At 37.3% G+C, this 19593-nt stretch overlaps 1 protein-coding gene and 1 long non-coding RNA gene across 2 annotated transcripts in view; one reads left to right on the top strand and one right to left on the bottom strand.

Annotated features, from left to right (window-relative positions):
• The window catches only part of ACOT13 (acyl-CoA thioesterase 13), an 812642-nt gene extending 812482 nt beyond the window's left edge, over positions 1-160 (bottom strand). The window contains exon 1 of the mRNA XM_050788247.1: positions 157-160. The gene's annotated coding sequence lies outside the window, so the exon portion shown is untranslated. The remainder of the gene's footprint in view (positions 1-156) is intronic.
• LOC126953007 (uncharacterized) overlaps positions 1-19593 on the top strand; it is a 233489-nt gene that overhangs the window by 83017 nt on the left and 130879 nt on the right. The window lies entirely within an intron of this gene.

Below are 19593 nucleotides of genomic sequence, written 5' to 3'. Positions count from 1 at the left end.
ACAAACAATCCAATTACATTTTTTTAGTTATTTTAAAATATACAATTAAATTGTTTTGACTATAGTTACCTTGTTGTGCTATGAAATATTAGATATTATTCATAGCTTTGAACTAATTTTTTTAGACCCATTAACCATCTCCACTTACCTATAAACCCCCACTACCCTTCCCAGCATCTGGTAACCATCCTTCTACTCCTTATATCCATGAGTTCAATTTATTTTGATTTTTACATTCCACAAATAAGTGAGAACATATGATGTTTGTCTTTCTCTGCCTGGCTTATATTTCTTAACTAATGCTATCTAGTTCCATCCATGTTGCTGCAGATGACGAGATATCAATCTTTTTTTATGGCTGAATAGTACTCTATTGGGTATAAGCACCACATTTTCTTTGTCCATTCATCTGTTGATGGATATTTAGTTTGCTTCTAAATCTTGACTATTGTGAATAGTGCTGCAACAAACATGGAAGTGCAGACGTCTCTTTGACATACTGATTTCCCTTCTTTTGGGTGTATATCCAGCAGTGAGATTGCTGGAGCATATGGTTGCTCTAATTTTAGTTATCTGAAGAGCCTCCAAACTGTTCTCCATAGTAGTTGTACTAATTTGCATTCCCACCAACAGTATACCAGGGTTCCCTTTTCTCCATATCTTCTCTAGCACTTGCTATTGCCTAGCTTTTGGATAAAAGCCATTTTAACTGGGGTGAGATGATAGCTCATTGTAATTTCGATTTGTATTTCTCTGATCAATGATGTTTAATAACTTTCATATGCCTGTTTGCCATTTGTATGTCATCTTTTGAGAAATGTCTGTTCAGATATTTTGCCCACTTTTAAACTGCATTGGAATTTCGGTAGACTTGTTTGAACTCCTTATATATTCAAGTTATTGCAAGTTAATCCCTTGTCAGATGGAGTAGTTTGAAAATATTTTCTCCTATTCTGTGGGTTGTCTCATCACTTTGCGAATCATTTTCTTTGCTGTGCAGAAGCTTTTTAAATTGATGTGATCTCATTTGATCATTTTTGCTTTGGTTGCCTGTGCTTGTGGGGTATTACTCAGGAAATGTTGGCCCAGATCAATGTCCTGGAGAGTTTTTCCAATGTTTTATTGCAGTTGTTTCATGACTTGAGTTCTTAGATTTAAGTCTTTAATCCATTTTGATTGGATTTTTGTAGGTATTGAGAGATAGGGATCAAGTTTCATTCTTCTGCATTATTTAGTTTTCCCAGCACCATTTATTGAAGAGACTGTCTTTTCTCTAGTGTATGTTCTTGGCAGCTTTGTCAAAAATGAATTCACTGTAGGAGTATGGATTTGTTTCTGGGTTCTCTGTTCCATTGATCTATGTGTCTGTTTTTATGCCAGTACCATGCTGTTTTGTTTATTATAGGTTTTGTTTGTTTGTTTGTTTGTTTGAGATGGAGTCTTGCTCTTGTTTCTCAGGCTGGAATACAATGGCACAATCTCGTCTCACTGCAACCTCCATCCACCTCCCGAGTTCAAGTGATTCTCCTTCCTTAGCTTTCCGAGTAGCTGGGATTACAGGTGCCTGCCATCATGCCCAGCTAATTTTTTGTATTTTTAGTAGAGATGGGATTTCACAATGTTGGCCAGGCTGGTCTTGAACTCCTGACCTCAGGTGATCCACCTACCTCAGCCTCTCAAAGTGCTAGGATTGCAGGTGTGAACCACTGTGCCTGGCCAAGGTCTATACTATAATTCGAAGTCAGGTAAGGTGATTCCTGCAGTTTTGTTCTTTTTGCTCAGGATATATTTGGCTATGTTTTTCCCTGTGTGCTTCTACATAAATTTGAAAAGTACTTTTTCTATTTCTGTGAAGAATGTCACTGGTATTTTGATGGGGATTGCATTGAATCTATAGATCACTTTGGGTAATACAAACATTTTGACAATATTGATTCTTCTAATCTATGAACATGGAATATCGTTCCAATTTTTTCATGTCCTCTTCAATTTCTTTCATCAGTGTTTTACCGTTTTCATTGCAGAGGTCTTTCTTTTCAGTTATTTCCCAGGTATTTAATTTTATTTGTGCTTACTTAAATGGGATTAATACTTTGACTTCTTTTTTAGATTCCTCACTGTTGGCATATAAAAATGCTACAAATTTTTGTATGTTGATTTTATATCCTGCAAATGTACTGAATTTATCAGTTCTAATAGTTTTTTTGGTGGAGTTTTTAGGTTTTTCCAAATATAAGATTATATCATCTACACACAAGGATAATTTAACTTCTTCCTTTCTAATTTGAATGTCCTTTATTTTTTTTCTCTTGTCTGATTGTTCTATCTAGGAGTTCTAGTACTATACTGGATAACAGTGGTGAAAGTGGGCATCCTGTGTTCCAGACCTTAGAGGAAAGGTTTTTCCCCAGTGTGATACTAGCTGTGGGTCTGTTTTATATATATATATAAATTTTTTAATCAAATTAGCTGTATGTCTGTTTGATATATATATATTTGATATGATATATATGATAAATATATATCAATCTTATTATATTGAGGTATGTATCTTCTGTACCCAGATTTTTTAGGATTTTTATTATGAAGGGATGTTGAATTTTATCAAATGCTTTTTCAACATCAATTGAAATGATCATATGGTTTTTGTCCTTTATTCTGTTGATAATGATGTATCACTTAATTGATTTGTGCATGTTGAACCATCCTTGCTCAGGGATAAATCTCAATTGGTCATGATGAATGATCTTTTTAATATATTGTTGAATTCAGTTCATTAGTATTTTGTTGACAATTTTTGCACAAATATTCATTAGGGATATTGGCCTGTAATTTTGTTTTTTTGGTGTGTCTTTGTCTGGTTTTGGTATCAGGATGATACTGGCCTCATATAATGAGCTTGGAAGTATTCCCTCATCCTCTATTTTTCAGAATAGTTTGAGTAGGATTGGCATTAGTTCTTTAAAGGTTTGGTAGAATTCAAGAGTGAACTTAATGGGTCCTAGGTTTTTCATTACTGGAAGTTATTTTATTACAGCTTTGTTACTTGCTGTAGGTCTGCCCAAGTTTTGTATTTCTTCATGGTTCGATCTCAGTAGGTTGTATGTGTCTAGAAATTTATTTCCTCTAGATTTTCTGATTTATTGGCATATGATTGCTTGAATAGCCACCAATGATCCTTTGAATGGCTGCAGTATCTTTTGTTATGTCTCCTTTTTCATCTCTGATTTTAAGTCTTCTTTTTTTTTTCTTTATTAGGTTGGCTAAAGGTTTGTCAATTTTATCTTTTCAAAAACTTTTTGTTTTGTTGATCTTTGGATTTTTTTATTGCAAATTTTTGTTCTGATCTTTATTCTAATTTGGATTTGGTTTGCTCTTTTGTATATCTTTACGATACATCATTAGGTTATTTGAAGTTTTTCATTTTTGATGTATTCACTTACAGCTATAATTTTCCCCTTAGTATTGTTTTTATTGTATTTCATAAGCTTTGGCATGCTGTATTTCCTTTATTTATTTCATGAACTTTTAAAATTTTGTTATTTATTTATTTGATTCAGGAGCATATTGTTTAATTTCCATGTGTTTGTAATAGTTTATAATATTCATTGTTGATTTCTAGTTTTATTCCATGTGGTAGAAGATGCTTGATATTATCTTTCTTTTAAAAAAAAATGTTTTAAGACTTGTGACCTAACACATGGTCTGTCCTTGAGAATGATCCATGTGCTGAGGAGTAGAATGTGTATTTCACAACCTTTGGATGAAATGTTCTATAAATATCTTTGAGATCCATTTGTTCTATAGTTCAGACTAAGTCTCATGTTTATTTGAGTTTATGTATAGGAGATGTGTCCAACACTGAAGGTGGGGTGTTGAAGTCTCCAGCTGTTATTGTATTGAGGTCTATCTCTCTCTTTAGCTCTAATACTATTTGCTTTATATATCTGGATGCTCCAGTGTTGGGTGCATATATATTTACAAACATACCTGTTACTGGATTGGCCCTTTTTCTATTATATAATGACTTTCTTTGTCTGTTCTTACAGTTTTTGTCTTGAAATCCATTTTGTCTGACACAAGTATAGCTACTCCTGTTCTTTTTCTTTTCATTGGCATGAAATATCTTTTTTCTCCCTTTATTTTCATTCTATGTGTATTTCTATAGGTAATGTGTGTCTTGTAGGAAACAGATCATGATATCTTGTTTTTTCATCCATTCAGCCACTGTGTCTTTTGATTGGAGAGTTTAGTCCATTTACTTTCAATGTTATTATTGATAAGTAATCAATCTCCTGCCATTTTGTTACTTGTTTTTTGGTTGTTTTGTGGTCTTCTCTTCTTTCCTTCCTTCCTATCTTCCTTTTAGTAAAAAAAGATTTTCTTTGGTGGTATGATTTAATTTCTTGCTTTTTTTTTTTTTTTTTTTTTTGAGACGGAGTCTCGCTCTGTAGCTCAGGCTGGAGTGCAGTGGCCCGATCTCAGCTCACTGCAAGCTCCGCCTCCCAGGTTCACGCCATTCTCCGGCCTCAGCCTCCCGAGTAGCTGGGACTACAGGCGCCACCACCTCGCCCAGCTAGTTTTTTGTATTTCTTAGTAGAGACGGGGTTTCACCGTGTTAGCCAGGATGGTCTCGATCTCCTGACCTCGTGATCCGCCCGTCTCGGCCTCCCAAAGTGCTGGGATTACAGGCTTGAGCTACCGCGCCCGGCCAATTTCTTGCTTTTTATTTTTTTGTATCTGATGTATGTTTTTTGATTTAAGGTTACCTGAGGCTTACAAATACTATCTTATAACCCATTATTTTAAACTAACAACAACTTAACCCTGCATAAACAAACATGTAAAAAGAGAAGTAATAAAAACTCTACATTTTAACGGCATCCTCCCACTTTTTAACTTTTTGTTGTTTCTCTTCATGTCTCATTGTACTGGCTACGTTTTAGAATTTTGTAGTTATTATTTTTGATTGGGTTATCGTTTACTCCTTCTACTTAACAGTAGTTTACAAACCACAATTACAGTGTTATAATATTCTGTGCTTTTTCTATGTGCTTACTAGTACCAGTGAGTTTTATATTTTTAGATGATTTCTTCTGACTCATTAACATCTTTATCTTTCAGATTGAAGAACTCTCTTAAGCATTTCTTATAGGATAGATATGGTATTAATGAAATCTCTCAGCTTTTATTTGTGTGGAAAAGTCTTCATTTCCCCTTCATGCTTTAAGGATAGTTTCTTTGGATACACTATTCTAGGGTAAAAGGTTTTTTTCCCTTTAGCACTTTAAATATCTCATGCCACTCTTTCCTGCCCTGTAAAGTTTCCACTGAAAAGTCTGCTGCCAGACATATTGGAGCTCCATTATATGTCACTTGTTTCTTTTCTATTGCTGCTTTTAGAATCCTTTCTTTATCCTTGACGTAGGGAGTTTGATTATTAGAAGCTTTGAAATAGTTTTCTTTGGATTAAATCTGCTTGGTGTTCTATAACCTTCTTGTACTTGAATATTGAGGTTTGGGAAGTTCTCAATATTATCACTTTTAAAAAACTTTCTACCCCTATCTCTTCCTCTAACTTCCCTTTAAGTCCCCTAACTCTTATATTTGCCCCTTTGAGGCTATTTACTAGATCTTGTAGCTGTGCTTTGTTGTTTTTTATTCTTTTTTCTTCTATCTCCTCTGACTGTATTTTCCCATAGCCTATATCAGGCTCACTAATTTTTTCTTCTGCTTGGTCAATTCTGCTATTAAGGGACTCTGATGCGTTCTTCAGTATGTCAATTGCATTTTAGAATTTGTGTGATTCTTTTTAATTATTTTAAACTTTTTGTTAAATTTATCTGATAGAATTCTGAGTTCCTTCTTTGTGTTATCTTGAATTTTCTTGAGTTTCCTCAAAGCAACTATTTTGAATTCTCTGTCTGAAAGCTCACATTTCTATTTCTCCAGGATTGGTCTCTGATACCTTATTTAGTTCCTTTGGTGAGGCCATGTTTTCCTGGATGATGTTGATGCTTGTAGATGTTCATCGATGTCTGGGCATTGAAGATTTAGATATTTATTGTAGTCTTCTCAGTCTGTTTGCTTGTACCTGACCTTCTTTGGGAGGCTTTCCAGGTATTTGGACTCAAAATACCTGGGGACTTGGGCCCCAAACCCAATAACACTGTAGTTTTTGTAGGCTTGGAGAGGTATAGTCTTGGTGGTCTTGGATAAAATCCAGAAGAATTCTCTGGATTGCTATGTGAAGACTCTTGTTCTTTTTCCTTAATTTCTGCCAAACAGTCTCTCTCTGTTGTGTCAACTGGAACTGGGGTTGATGCAAACACCCCTGTGGGCCACCAGCATTGGAACTGTGCTGGGTCAGATCTGAAGCCAGCATGACACTGGGTCTTGCCTAAGGTGCACTGTAACCACTACCTGACTACCACTTATTTTTACTCAAGGCCCTAGAGCTCTATAATCAGCAAGTGATGAAGTCAGCCAGTTTTCTATCCTTTCCTTAAGGGCAGCAAGTTTCCCCAGGTCCCAAGTGGGTCCAGTGAATGTTGTCTGGGAGTCAGGGATTAAAATACAAATGCTTAGAAATTTGCTTTATGTTCTAGTCTACTGTGGCTAAACTGGAACTCAAACTACAATATGAAAGCCGTCCCACTCTTTCCTTCCCTTTCCACAGGCAGAGGAGCCCTCCCCATGGGCACCCCCAACACTGTCCCACAGGGGGATGCTGGAAGGCCACTGCCAATGTTCACTTAAATCCCAAGGGCTCTTCAGTCAGTCTGTGGTGAATTCTGCCAGGTCTGGGACTTACGCTTCAGGGCAGTAGGCTCCTCTCTGACCCAGGGCAGTTCCAGATATGCTGACCAAGAGCCTAGGCCTGGACTTGGTAACTGCAAAATCCTACTTGTTGCTCTACCCCACTGTGGCCGAACTGTTATCTGAAGTGCAAGACAAAATCCCCTGTACTTTTCTGACTACTGTTTTCAAACAGAAAGAGTCTTTTACTACAGCCACCACAGTTGGAAATGTGCTGGGTTACACCTGTAGTCAGCACATCTCAGAACCCAAGACCCCCAGCATATTTCCTGGGTATCAGTGCCGGGTATTCAGGGCCCAAGGGCTCTTTAGTCAGTAGGCTATGAATCCTGCTAGGACTAGGTTCTCTCCAAGGCTGTAGATTCCCTTTTGGATCAGGTTGTGTCTAGAAATGTCATCCAGGAGCTAGGGCTTGGAAAGAGGGCCTCAAAATTCTGCCTGATGTCCTATCCTACTATGGCTGAGCTGGTATCCAACATGCAAGACAAAGTCCTCTACTTTTTGCTCTCTTCCCCTTAAGCAGAAGGAAGAAGACCCTTTTGTTGCTGTGAACAGTACTGCCTGGGGTTGGGGAAAGAGTGGCACAAGCACTCCTTTAGCCACCTCAGCTGGTGTCTCCCTAGGTCACATGCTACCCTAGTCCTCTGGCTCTGAGCCCAGCCAGACACTAGGAGGTATCTAGGAATTGCAGTCTTTGTGGCCCAAACTGCTTTTCAAGTTTATTTCGGGCCCCAAAGCACTTCAGCCTTCACTGGCGAGGCTTGCTGAGAAACTTGAGTACTGATGATGGCATGGTGATTTCCCTGTGGGTAGGCCTGGTCCTAGTGCTCCCTCCATGCATGGGCACTGGCTGAGCCCAGCACCACTTTACTGTCTGCTATGATGAGGCAGCAGTGAGTTCAATGTAAAGTCCCCCAGTCACTGTGCTTTCCTTCCCCAAAGTGCACAGACTCCCTGTGCTGTGCGGCTGCTGCTGGGGCAGTGGGGGAGGGGTGGTGCAGTGATTCAAGGCTCTCTCCCTGACCCCCCTCAATGCTCCTTTCAAGGATATGAAGTTAAAACACTTCTGTAAATTGCTTACTTGATTTTTGGTTCTTGTAATGGTGCTTTTCTGTGTGCAGATAGTTGTTAAAATTTGGTGTTCCTGTTGGGGGTATTAATACGGTAGGCTTCTCTTCTGGCATTTTGTTCTCCCCCCTGCCCCACCCATATCAACTGTGTTTAAGCTTCAGTAAGACATATTGTATGCTCATTTAAAGTAATTTCTTATTGCTAAATGGAAATAATTATAATAAACAATAGTGGTGAATGATTAACATAAATTAGATTTGCTAGATGTGTGAGTATATTTAAATAAATGCAAATTGGTGAAGTAATATGAAAGCAAACATTTTTGTTTCCTTCTATAAATTGTTTCTGAGAAGTTTGTAACTCTAAGATGATTACTAGGGTTAGAGCTAAAATTCAGTTGACCCGTGAACTCATTGGAGAGCTTTTATAAATTAAGTTTCTTGGGATATGCCTGATGTACTAACTTTGTAAATATGAGTGGGACAGGAAGAGAGTCTTAAAAGGTTCTTGGTGGTTCTAATGACTAGGTTCAGAAATAATAGTAAGTTTATTTGACTTTATTGAGTGTGTACTATCAGCTTAGATATTGTATATCACTTTACAAATGTTCACTTGATTAACCTCCATAAAACCAAAGAGTATTTTATTAGCCCAATTTACAGATATGGAAACTGAGGTACAGAAATGCAAAGTAGCATGCTTAAGTTATACAACTAATAAGTAATAATTAGATTTAAGTCCAAGCAGTTTAGCTCCAGGCCCCGAGCTGAGAAGCAGCATACTATTCTACTACTTAGGTGTAGAACACACCTCTGTGAAGAAATTTTCCTTCACTTGGAGTGCACTCTGTGGTCATTCTATGACCTTGGGTAAATCACTAGCTATCACTGGGATTTTATCTTGGCTTGTGGCAAAGCCAGTAGGAATCATGATAAAGTTGGGTATTTTTTACATAAACAACGGGCTGTTTTAGTACTGTAAATGACAAATCCAGCCTAACAAGTTTGAATTGAAGATTTTTTTTTTTACTTTTTATCTAGTCTTCACCCATATGAAAGTTGCTGTTGATAATTCGATATATATACTCTGTAAATTCCCTTTAGATCAGCTTTAATACCAACCTTTTCCTTGTAGGGGAGATACCAGGTGTGTGACAAGATCATTTAAGAGATAAATTTGAGCCTGCTACAATTAATGAAAAGAGAAAGTCATTTATACTTTCTTACCTTTTAATTCTCATGAGTAACAAATATCTTGCAGCATCCTTTACAACTGATGACACTGTCATATGTCTCTTCACCAGGACTGAGAACTCTTGACTTACCCACAGCAGTCGTATAGATCTGATTTGGATGATACGACTTAATTCAAATGCTGTGTCTATTGAACTGACTCAGGTAATGCTGTCAAAATAGTTGGATCAGCCCCGATCAGCCAAGACCCCCATTTACTTTGATGTGAATTGGGAATGGCAGCAACTCTACCCATCTTTCCTAAAGGAACGTGGGGAGGCTTTGAGGTAATATATTTGGAAACACTATGAATTCTTTGGGGGAAGTCTGAGATAAGACATTATCATAATGGGTTCATCTTATCTGACATATTAAAAATAATTGTGACAGTAGGAGGGCAAAGCCATCTCATTACTGGATGGTTAATATAAGGCTTTAGTGGCCTATGGGTAAAGGAACGTATTAGCTCAATATGATGCCAGTGGGGAATTGTTTAGTTATAACGGAACATAGCATAAAAGATATGATTATTGCCTAGGAACAGTTTGAGGTTCAATTCATTCCTATAGATTTCCAAAGGTACTTTTAGTTGCTCTACTCACAGAGGTACTCACTGTGGAAGGAGGGTGAAGGTTTGAGCTTATCTGACATCATTGCTAAAAGTAACCCAGGGGACATGATCATTGCAATGTTCGTGAAGTCCATCATTGTGGTCTTCAAGGATGCTCACTTTGCTGTTCAGCCCTTCATTGCCACTTCACAGCCAACCCTCTATGAGCTGCTTCTTACATAAGTTACTTGTACCATACCTCTTCCCTTCCATATCCAGAATTTTGGAGATCTCTCTCTTGATCTTGGATGCACTTTAGTAATCCTCACTAAGAGACCCTGTGTTCTCCACTGGTGTTCTTTGGGTTATTTGAGATCATGATGATTCATCCATTTATTGTATTTGAGAGCAAAAGAAGAAAGTGTGTATGCAGTAAAATATTCAGTGTTAAACCAGATGGGAAGTGGAGGTATAGTTCATGTTTTCTGTGTGGGTAGTTCTGCTGAATATTTCTCAGTAGCATTTCCTTTTCTGTCTTCATTGATGAATGATAGCTCCCAGCTTACCAAACAATGGTATGGATTGGGTTTTATTATGATAAACACAGTATACCAAAAAGACTACCTACATTGTTTCAACTCAGTGAAATTCATTTTTAAAACAAAGAGAAAGAAAAAAATACTTCTCAGAACTGGTAACAAGGTGAGGAGTCACTAGAAACCAGCTATTTAGTTTTAGTACCTTTTGGGGGAAGGCCGTTTCTTATTTTACAAACATATATTAAAATTCCTTCACAAATTATGCAAATTTGGAGTGGACTTTATTTAAACATACCACTGGGTTTGCTGTATCACTAAGAGATAGCACTCACCACTTCCTAGCTGATAGATTATTTTCATTATATGGTTTCTTTTAAGGCTATTTGAAAAGTAGGGGTTCAGCTAATGAGCTTCCAATGACCAGAAGGGCACCTTTTGTTAAGGTGCTTTGGAATTTGATTAATTGGGAGGACAGCACTGGTCTTTTCTGCAGGCATCATTCATAAATCATTCCCTGTGGTCTGCAGAAAAATCATCCACACTCTATTGCTGGCGGAGGGGGTCTGTAAAACCTTCAGAACCTATTGGTAAATGAACTCTATTCTTCACACATTAGATTGCTTTTTTTTAATAACTGTGCCCACCTAGAATGAGACAAAACACAGGGCAGCTGAATACTTTTACCTGATATGTAGTAGAGATTGTTGCATTGGACAAATAATTTGTTGGAGTGGAGAAGATAATAGGAAGAGATGGTAATGACTGAACGAAATGATCAGCCAAGGCAAGCAGGAAGCATTTACTTGGTCAGTTGAAATAGCCTTTGAAATCTTGCCTGATTTTTTTTTTTTTTTTCTGGAGTGTTTTGAAGTTCTGTTTTGTTTTTTAACAAAATCAGCACAACTCTGAATTGTTTTCATTGTTATGCATTTACATTCCCAGTGGAAGGACTACATACTAGTGTCAGTCTTTGAAATGTATTTTCCAATGTTATAAATACTTGATGCCGTATTTTTTGAAGAAGTCATTATCGATCAATAGCTCCACCTACCCTGCTTGCTTAAGATTTTTCTGGCATCTAAACTAGTCCTAATTTGTATTTTACATAGCATTTTCCTCTGCATGGATGGAATGTAGAAATTATAAAAGAATTTGTGTGCCATTCTTGGGAGATCTTTCTCATTACACCCAATTTGCATGCAGCTAGTTAAGGGGAGTCAAGTTCATTTTCCAGGATAAGATAGCAAGTCCATGGCCCAACCAGAGACAAAACTTAGAAAACTTAGAATTCTACCTTAGAGTCCACAAGTGGATTTAAAAAGCAAAGGAATTAACCAGTAGCAGACTTCATGGCTGGCTGAGTTCCTGGGATGTACAGTCCCAAAAGAGTTCCTTACTATACTTTGCCTAAGGAGATAGAGGTGATCATTATATAGGGCTCTAGAGATAGCTAGAGCTAGACTATTGAGTTTCTCCATGATCCAAGAAGGCCGGGGTGATTGGAGTCCTCTACTCCTCTAAGTTCAGCTCCATACTCCCAGGAAGTCAAGAAACCAAAATTAGATGTTTCATGTTGATGTCTGGTATCCTTTCCATCACAATCTGATTGACTAAATGAACAAGTCATTAGCTTCTTTAAACTTCAGCTCCCTGCACTGCAAAATGGGATCATACTACCTGCCTTTTCTGTCTCATCAGATTGCTGTCAGGATGTGATAAGGCAGTACCTATCACATTGCTTCATAAAACATAAAACACTCTCCATACCTGACATCACAATTTTTAGGTAAGGCCTTTTAAAGTAATACTGGGTTGAAAAAATTCATATTTTTAAAGAAGATTTGGACTAGATTTTATGGCTTGTCAATACAAAGATCTGAGGAGAGTGTAACAATAAAATTGGGGGGCATTTTTCTGGCAATCCTCATACATGGCAGAACAATTGCAGTTGGAAAGTCATGCTACATTTCAAACTTAATTTTTATAGCAGAGAGCAAATTTCTAAGTTTTTTTTTTTTTTTTTTTTTTTTTCCTTTAGCAGTCTTGACTTGAATGTACAGGCTTTATATCAGAATACAAGTACAAAAGGAAAGATATGAGATTGTGAATGATAATTTTAAAAATTAAGAGTTGATGTGCTTTACTCCAAGATAGTTCATAAAACATAAGCATGAATATGTGATATGGGAGCAATCAATGACATTGCTGCAGATTTTCTATAGGACCTCAGGAGAAAGCATTGGCACTGTAGTCTTCAGTTTTCTTTCAAAGACCTATCAGAAAAGATCTCAATATCAAAAAGGCAAATCTAAATACAGAAATAAAGAAAAGCAACAAAAATACATTCTTGGAAAAGCCATACTATAAGTTCCCCCAAGTATGTTTAATGTTTTGTTTCTCGAAAGTTGCCACTTTCATTTTATTTATATGCATTTCAATCCGTAGCAATTCCCCATTTATGCACCCTGTTCTAAATGTTTTAGTTAAAGGCATTATGGGGCCCTAAATTGTGTCAAATGCATTCTTGACACCTGCGTAAATGTTTCAGGAGAGAATTATGGAATGGCAACATAATTAATTTTCTATTGAAGAAAAGCTAATGGATCATAGAAAATGGCCAAATTGGCATGTGTAATTTCAACACATGGCTCTTAGTGTTCCCCTAAAGGTGTTAGACTAATGAAATAAGTAACATTACAAATAGCAATTTACTTTGCTTTGTTTATTTACCCAATTTTGTTGCTTCATGCGCAGTGTTTCTCAGCTTACCAATGAAAACTTACTTAGGGTCATTTTCAGGATTAAAAGAGAATGAAATAGTGACATTATTTTTTTCTTAATCTATCACTGTTGAGAATATTCTACAAACACACTACTTAATTGACTACCTGTCCCAGGGACTGCTTTATTGCTTCCGTTAGTTTGAAAAGTTAGAAATGCTAAGCAAAAGAGTAAGTACTGATTTGAACTAGTTTTAAGTCGCCTGAAAACAAGAACATTATTTAAATATTAACTGACTTGAATCTTGGTAGAACGATTCTTAAACCATTCCTTTGTCACTGTCTTATGGCTTATCTCTGTCTGTAGCAGTATCCAGGGACCCATTCTTGATCATGTCATAATTGATAAGTATCATTTTCTTGAACCTGCTCATAACTAATTTCTGCCTGTCAGCCTTCACCAACCCATACGTCCTTATACATCTTTCTTTCCACATTGTCTCCATCTTTTGTCTCTGATTATATCACTATATCCCATATATCATTTTTGTAGACCTAGATTACTGGGTTTTCTGAAACTGGAAAAATGAATGAGCTTATCCTATCCACATTGGAAATAGGGAATGCATGAAAAGTGGTATCAGGAAGAACACAGCTTGATGACTATAGGGTATCATTTCCAAGGTGTTTTTTGTTTCGTCCCACTGCAAAGAGGTTTTTGGTCTTTATAAAACAAGGCTAATCTGTGACATCTGGTTAATTATAAGAGTATATCTAAGGAGAAAGAAACTGTAGAGCAGTAGGTCAAAGTATGAAGGCCACAAACTATAAAGCAATAAGTGTTTTGAATATCTATTAACGTTAGTTTAGATATCCAACATTGACATCAAATCTCAGCATAGAGGTAGGAGCATGGTCTCTCTGACACTGTGGCTTGAAGACTATCTCCTCTTGGCTCCTTTGCTGAATGCCTTTCTTTCTTTCTCTCTCTCTTTTTTTTTTTTTTGAGACTGAATCTCGCTCTATTGCCTAGGCTAGAGTGCAGTGGCCTGACCTCGGCTCACTGCAACCTCCACCTCTCGGGTTCAAGTGATTCTTGTGCCTCGGCCTCCTGAGTAGTTGGGGTAACAGGTGCCTGCTACCACGCCCAGCTAATTTTTTTTTTTTTTTTTTTTTTTTTTTTTAGAAGAGACATGGTTTCACCATGTTGGCCAGGCTGGTCTCAAACTCCTGAACTCAAGTGATCCACCCTTCTTGGCCTCCCAAAGTGCTGGGATTACAGGCGTAAGCCACTGTGCCTAGCCTGAATGCCTTTCAGTTGGGTCTGCCAATGAGAAGTGCTGGCAAATATTGGAAAAGGGAGGAGAGACAGAAGAGGGTGGCGGGAGAGAGAGAGGGAAAGAGATTTTTGTCCCTATTCTCTCCTGGCTCTAGTGCCTTGACATTATACAGCTACAACTCTTCTTTGGTTTCTGTTTTCATTGGCCCAATAATACTGTTTTTCCCTTGGTTTCCTCTGTTGGTAATCTTGGGAAGCCTCACCCTTCTTTCTGTCATGCGTTAACACTGCCAACACCTCTGTAAGCAATCTTTTCACTTACGTCTCTTCATCTGGGCTGGATTCTGTTTCCCGTCACTAGCTCTGTCTGATCCAAGAGTTGTTTGATGTCAAGGTTGCAGAGTTTGCCCTGTGCCACTCCTCTGACTCCAGAATTATCTATTACTGAGAATTATCTATTACTTCTCAGTAATAGATAATATAGCAGAGTGTAGTGCTTAAGAGCAAATGAAAGCGTGTAAGAGAGGCATGAGTTTGATTTTGTGCAAGTAATTTAACCAATGAAATTTTCACTTTGCTTTTCTGTAAAATGGGATTGTAATTGTATTAACATCACTGTATTGTTTTGAAGGCTAAATGGGATAATACATGTAAAACTCTTAGCACAGTACATAAGTACTGTGTGCACGGAATGCAGTAAGTGCATAGTAAACACTTAATACTTTTATTATGATTATGTAATTCCTAGCTACAAATACAGTGATACATCGAGGGGATGTATATAATCAGTGGCTCTATGGAATAGAGAGGATTTGTTCATCATTAAACATAGCATAGATGGTGTGGCTTTTTTAGCTGAAGTGTGGGTGAGGGACTGGATGTGAAGTGTGGGAAATGAATGCTGCTCATACTTGCGGAACATCACAGCTTCTCTTTGTGGTAGCTAGTTCTGCTCCATTTAAGATGATCTGGGGGACATGTGGCATGCTATTTGGTCTGTCTGTGTTAAGAGGCTACCATCTGCTGTATAATCATCAGGATTACTGATGTGATCAATTGTTCTTGTATTTCTGTTTTTTAAACAACCTTCTCAAGGCATGCTTCCCAAATATGAGGAATCAGTTTGCTCAGAAAGTCATACACTTGCACATGGTAAAGCTGAAAGATTTAATTGTTTGCTTGATAACTCTCAAAAGTGTCCTTTCTAATAAAGCACAATCTACAATTTTGGTTATATTTTTTAGGTTGATAATTCTCTTAAGAATTCAAAATGCTTATGTGAATAGTATCTGGCCTTCATGGGTTGCCTGCTGGGCTGATGGATCTGAAGAGAAGAGTCTACATCCAAAACCATTAGCTTTCCACTCATCGTCACTCTCAATGATGATACTATGAAGCTGTCAATGATTACTGTTATAATCAAGATTTCCAACTATTCTGGAAGAAGTTGATTACATAGATGCTAGGGGTTTGTCTGGGCAGCTAGTGAAAATGCATTGTCTTTTATGTTATCCAAAATGTGAAGATTAGTAATTTATTAAGCTATGGTTTGATATTCCTGTAGAACCATTCACAAACTTTACTACCTTGGATGTGACTTTCCTTTTTCTAAGTCTGTTTCCTAATGCATAAATGGAGATAATAGACCTCACAGCATTCACATAGAGATGAAATAATGTTAAAAAAGCATTTATTACAGTATCTGGCCCCCAGTGAGATCTCTTGGAATGTTAGCTATTTACCTGGTATGTGGAAGACCTGTGATACAGTGTCAGAACCTGAAGCTATGGTGGTAAACTACCTGGACATAGTCTCTTGTACTCATGGAGCTTAAAGTCTGTTCTTGGACTAGTAGCTTCCATGATGTTTGCTTGCAAATGTAAGTTTTACTCCTCATATCCATAGTAACCCATATCCCATTTTCTGGTTTTAATATTTCACAATGGAAGCAATTTGAGTATATTTTAATCAAATCCACATTATTGCAAAAGAATTACTAGACAAGTTAAAGTTAAAATGGTAAAATTGCCATTACCTTCTATTTTCAGTATACTCTATTCTCTTTCCTTTGACTACGCTGGAAATTGTCAATGACTAGATAAGTACAAAGCTGTTTCTACTGGGGGTTAAAAATACAAATTTTGCAGTAATACAGGTTTGAGCTTTAGTCCAGGCTTCCCCAATTATTAGCTGTATCAACTCAGGTTAGCTCTCTAATCTGAATATAAGATTTTTGTTGGCCAGACAGGGTGGCTCAGGCCTGTAATCCCAGCACTTTGGGTGGCCGAGGCGGGTGGATTATCTGAGGTCAGGAGTTTGAGACCAGCCTAGCCAATATGGTGACACCCTCGTCTCTACTAAAAATACAAAAATTAGATGGGCATGGTGGCACACGCCTATAATCCCAGCTACTCAGGAGGCTGAGGCAGGAGAATTGCTTGAGCCTGGGAGACAGAGGTTGCAGTGAGCCGAGATCATGCCACTGCTACTCCAGCCTGGCCGACAGAGTGAGACTGTCTCAAAAAAAAAAAAAAAAAAAAAAATTGTTACTGTAGACATAAAAAAAAAATAAAAGATCCACAGACACACAGAAACAATGCCATGTAATAAGTAGGAATTGGAGAATGCTGGAGTAAGCCAAGGAATACCAAAGATTGCCGAAACAGGCGCTAGGAGAGAAGTATGAGACAGATTCTGTTTCTGAACCTCCAAGAAAGAGACAACCCTACTGAAACATTAATTTCAGACTTTTGCACTCCAGAACTGTGAGGGAATAGATTATTTGTTGTAACCATAAAGTCTTCTACGGCAGCCATAAGAAACTGATACAATTATAATTTTTCACTATTTACACATAATAAAACAAATCAATTATTTCACATAACATAAAGGGGTGGGGTGTTTCAGATCATAAATATCTAAGCTGTAAAATCATCTACTTTACCCAGACTGAGAAAGAGATAAACTTAATGTGCAAGTATATGATTATATAATAATAAATGTGAGGTTACATATCTTCATACTGTCTTACAGACCTTTATAGATTAGGTGACAATATCCTCATCATTTTGAAATGCATGCAGTAGGCTTCAGTGGTGAAACAACTTGTCCAATATCATATGACAAGGAATATGATTTCCTTATTTCTAGACTGATTTCCTACTGAAGGTGAGACTGAGTAACCATGTCCATGATTTAATCTTCTAGATTAATTCATTACTCTTTTTAGGGTTGAATTGGTAATCACAGGTGTTTTTCTTATATTTTTTCCTGAAACCTACACTCCTTTAAATCTAAAATTGCTCTTTCTTCAATGTGCTATATTTTATTGTTTTCTCTTATGTAATAAAAAAAATAGGATTTGTTTTTAGTTTATCCATGGAGATAAAGAACAGTACTAATAATGAAATACTGTACCACTGAAATACCAAAATCTAATCATGTGAGCTATTGGAGATGGGCTCTACTATTTCTTTTTCCGCCAGTTACTAATACTTTCAGAGAAGTGGGAATAAGTACAAAATTATGGAAGATGGGGATAGTCATTAGAACGTAAAGATTCCAGAATCTTCTGAAAGAAATCCCCCGATGACTAGGATTTCTATAAATACATAGTAATTTCTGATGCTGTAGCTAAAATAATTGATCGAATTACATAGGTAATTAGTAAAAAAATAAAGAGAATGTACAAAAGAAGTGTAGATTTGTTCAATTAGAAAGAATCTGATTAACTCATGCAAATGGGATGGATCATAAATGGCTAATGAATTTTAATATATTGGCTTGTCTGAAAGGGTTCTTTTTGTGGTGACAGTGGTGTTATGTGGGCCAAAAACCTGAAACTGTAGTTGTCTAATATCATACATTAATGTTAACAAACATATTAGTAGTGGAAATGGATTTTCTAGTAGGGCAATTAAAAAACCATCTGTGTATATTAGAATTACAAATCACTAAGCTGATTGTAGCCTTGGAGGGTACCTAGTTAAAATGTCTTTTTTACCAGAAATGCCAAGGAGGCCTGGGGAATTGATAGACTGGCCAAAGCATTATACAGTCAGCATTAGAAATCAGGTCCTCTGACCTAAAAGCCAGGGCTCTTTTCTTTATAACAGGGATTGAAAATGGGTTTCAACTTGGTACCAATTTGGACCATTGACAGTAGATGGCTGATCATGCTTTCTCTGACTGTTTAGTAGTGTCTGCCATGGATGCTGTAATAGGAAAAATTAGACAAGTTTTAGAGATTGTCATCTCTGATCTACACAAGACTGTGATCCTGGACACACATATATATACACAAACACACACACATATAAATATATATATATATATATTTATATGTCCAGACACACACATGCACACACACACACACACATATATCTGTATTTATATTTAGAGGCAGGTTCTCACCATGTTGTCCAGACTGGCTCTCGAGCTCCTGAACTAAGTGACCTTCCCACCTCGACCTCCTAAAGTGTTGAGACTACAGGTGTGAACTGCCACTTCTGGCCCCCTGAACACATTTTTAACTGTCACCCAGTGGGTATCCCTAGAATGAAATATGAGATGTACCATATGTATGGGAAAGTGCCTGTTTAAGGTGGGGTGTGTGGTGTGTGTGTGGGGGGAATAGTAAAGGAAGCAAGTTTTTGCCCGTAGATAAATATTTTCTTCAATTAAAAAACCTCTTAAAGCTCAAAGTCCAGTAAGATTCTCTTTTCCCACATAAAGAACTTTGGAATTTTGAAGTGACAAGGCCAGTGTTTGCTCTCTTTTGCTTCTCTCCAACCTGCAGCTCTGCTGATGTCTCATTTGTGATGAATAAAATTAAAATCCTTTGACTTCACCTTTGCTTATCTCTGGTTAAAGTGTCAGTTCTCAGAACATTCTCAAAAAAAGAAAACCACATGTTTCTTCCTTTGGAACCAGCGGACTGCAGGGCTGCCATCCTGCTTTTCATAATCCTTTTTCCAGTACGTGGAGATTTACTATTCTGAAAGAACTCAGTGGGATTCAGGAATTGGAATTTGCTCTTTGACCCTCTCTCCTATTGAGTTTGGAAAACATTAAGCAAGACCATCTCTTTTATTTTATACATGAGATCCGAACAGAGAAGGTGAGTGAACAAACTATAAGTCACACAGCAAGCAAATGTTGTAGTCTTCAGTTATGACTATTATGTTTCTCTCTTGACTCTTTTGACCCATTCCTCAAGGGCAGGGACCCTAGGGATAGGGTGCATTTCAGCTTTACCAAAGCTTTGGGCAGGCATCTTCAGAGGCACCACACAACTAGGAAGAAATAAGTCATGCTCTTCGTCCTCTGGTCTATGTTCCTTCACAGAAGCTGACTTAAGGCTTCATTACAGGAAAATGAATCT

The sequence above is a fragment of the Macaca thibetana genome, chromosome 4, assembly GCF_024542745.1.
Source record: "Macaca thibetana thibetana isolate TM-01 chromosome 4, ASM2454274v1, whole genome shotgun sequence".
Taxonomy (NCBI): Eukaryota; Metazoa; Chordata; class Mammalia; order Primates; family Cercopithecidae; genus Macaca; species Macaca thibetana.
Note: the sequence above shows the minus strand (reverse complement) of the source record. Positions and strands in the feature narration are given on the sequence as shown.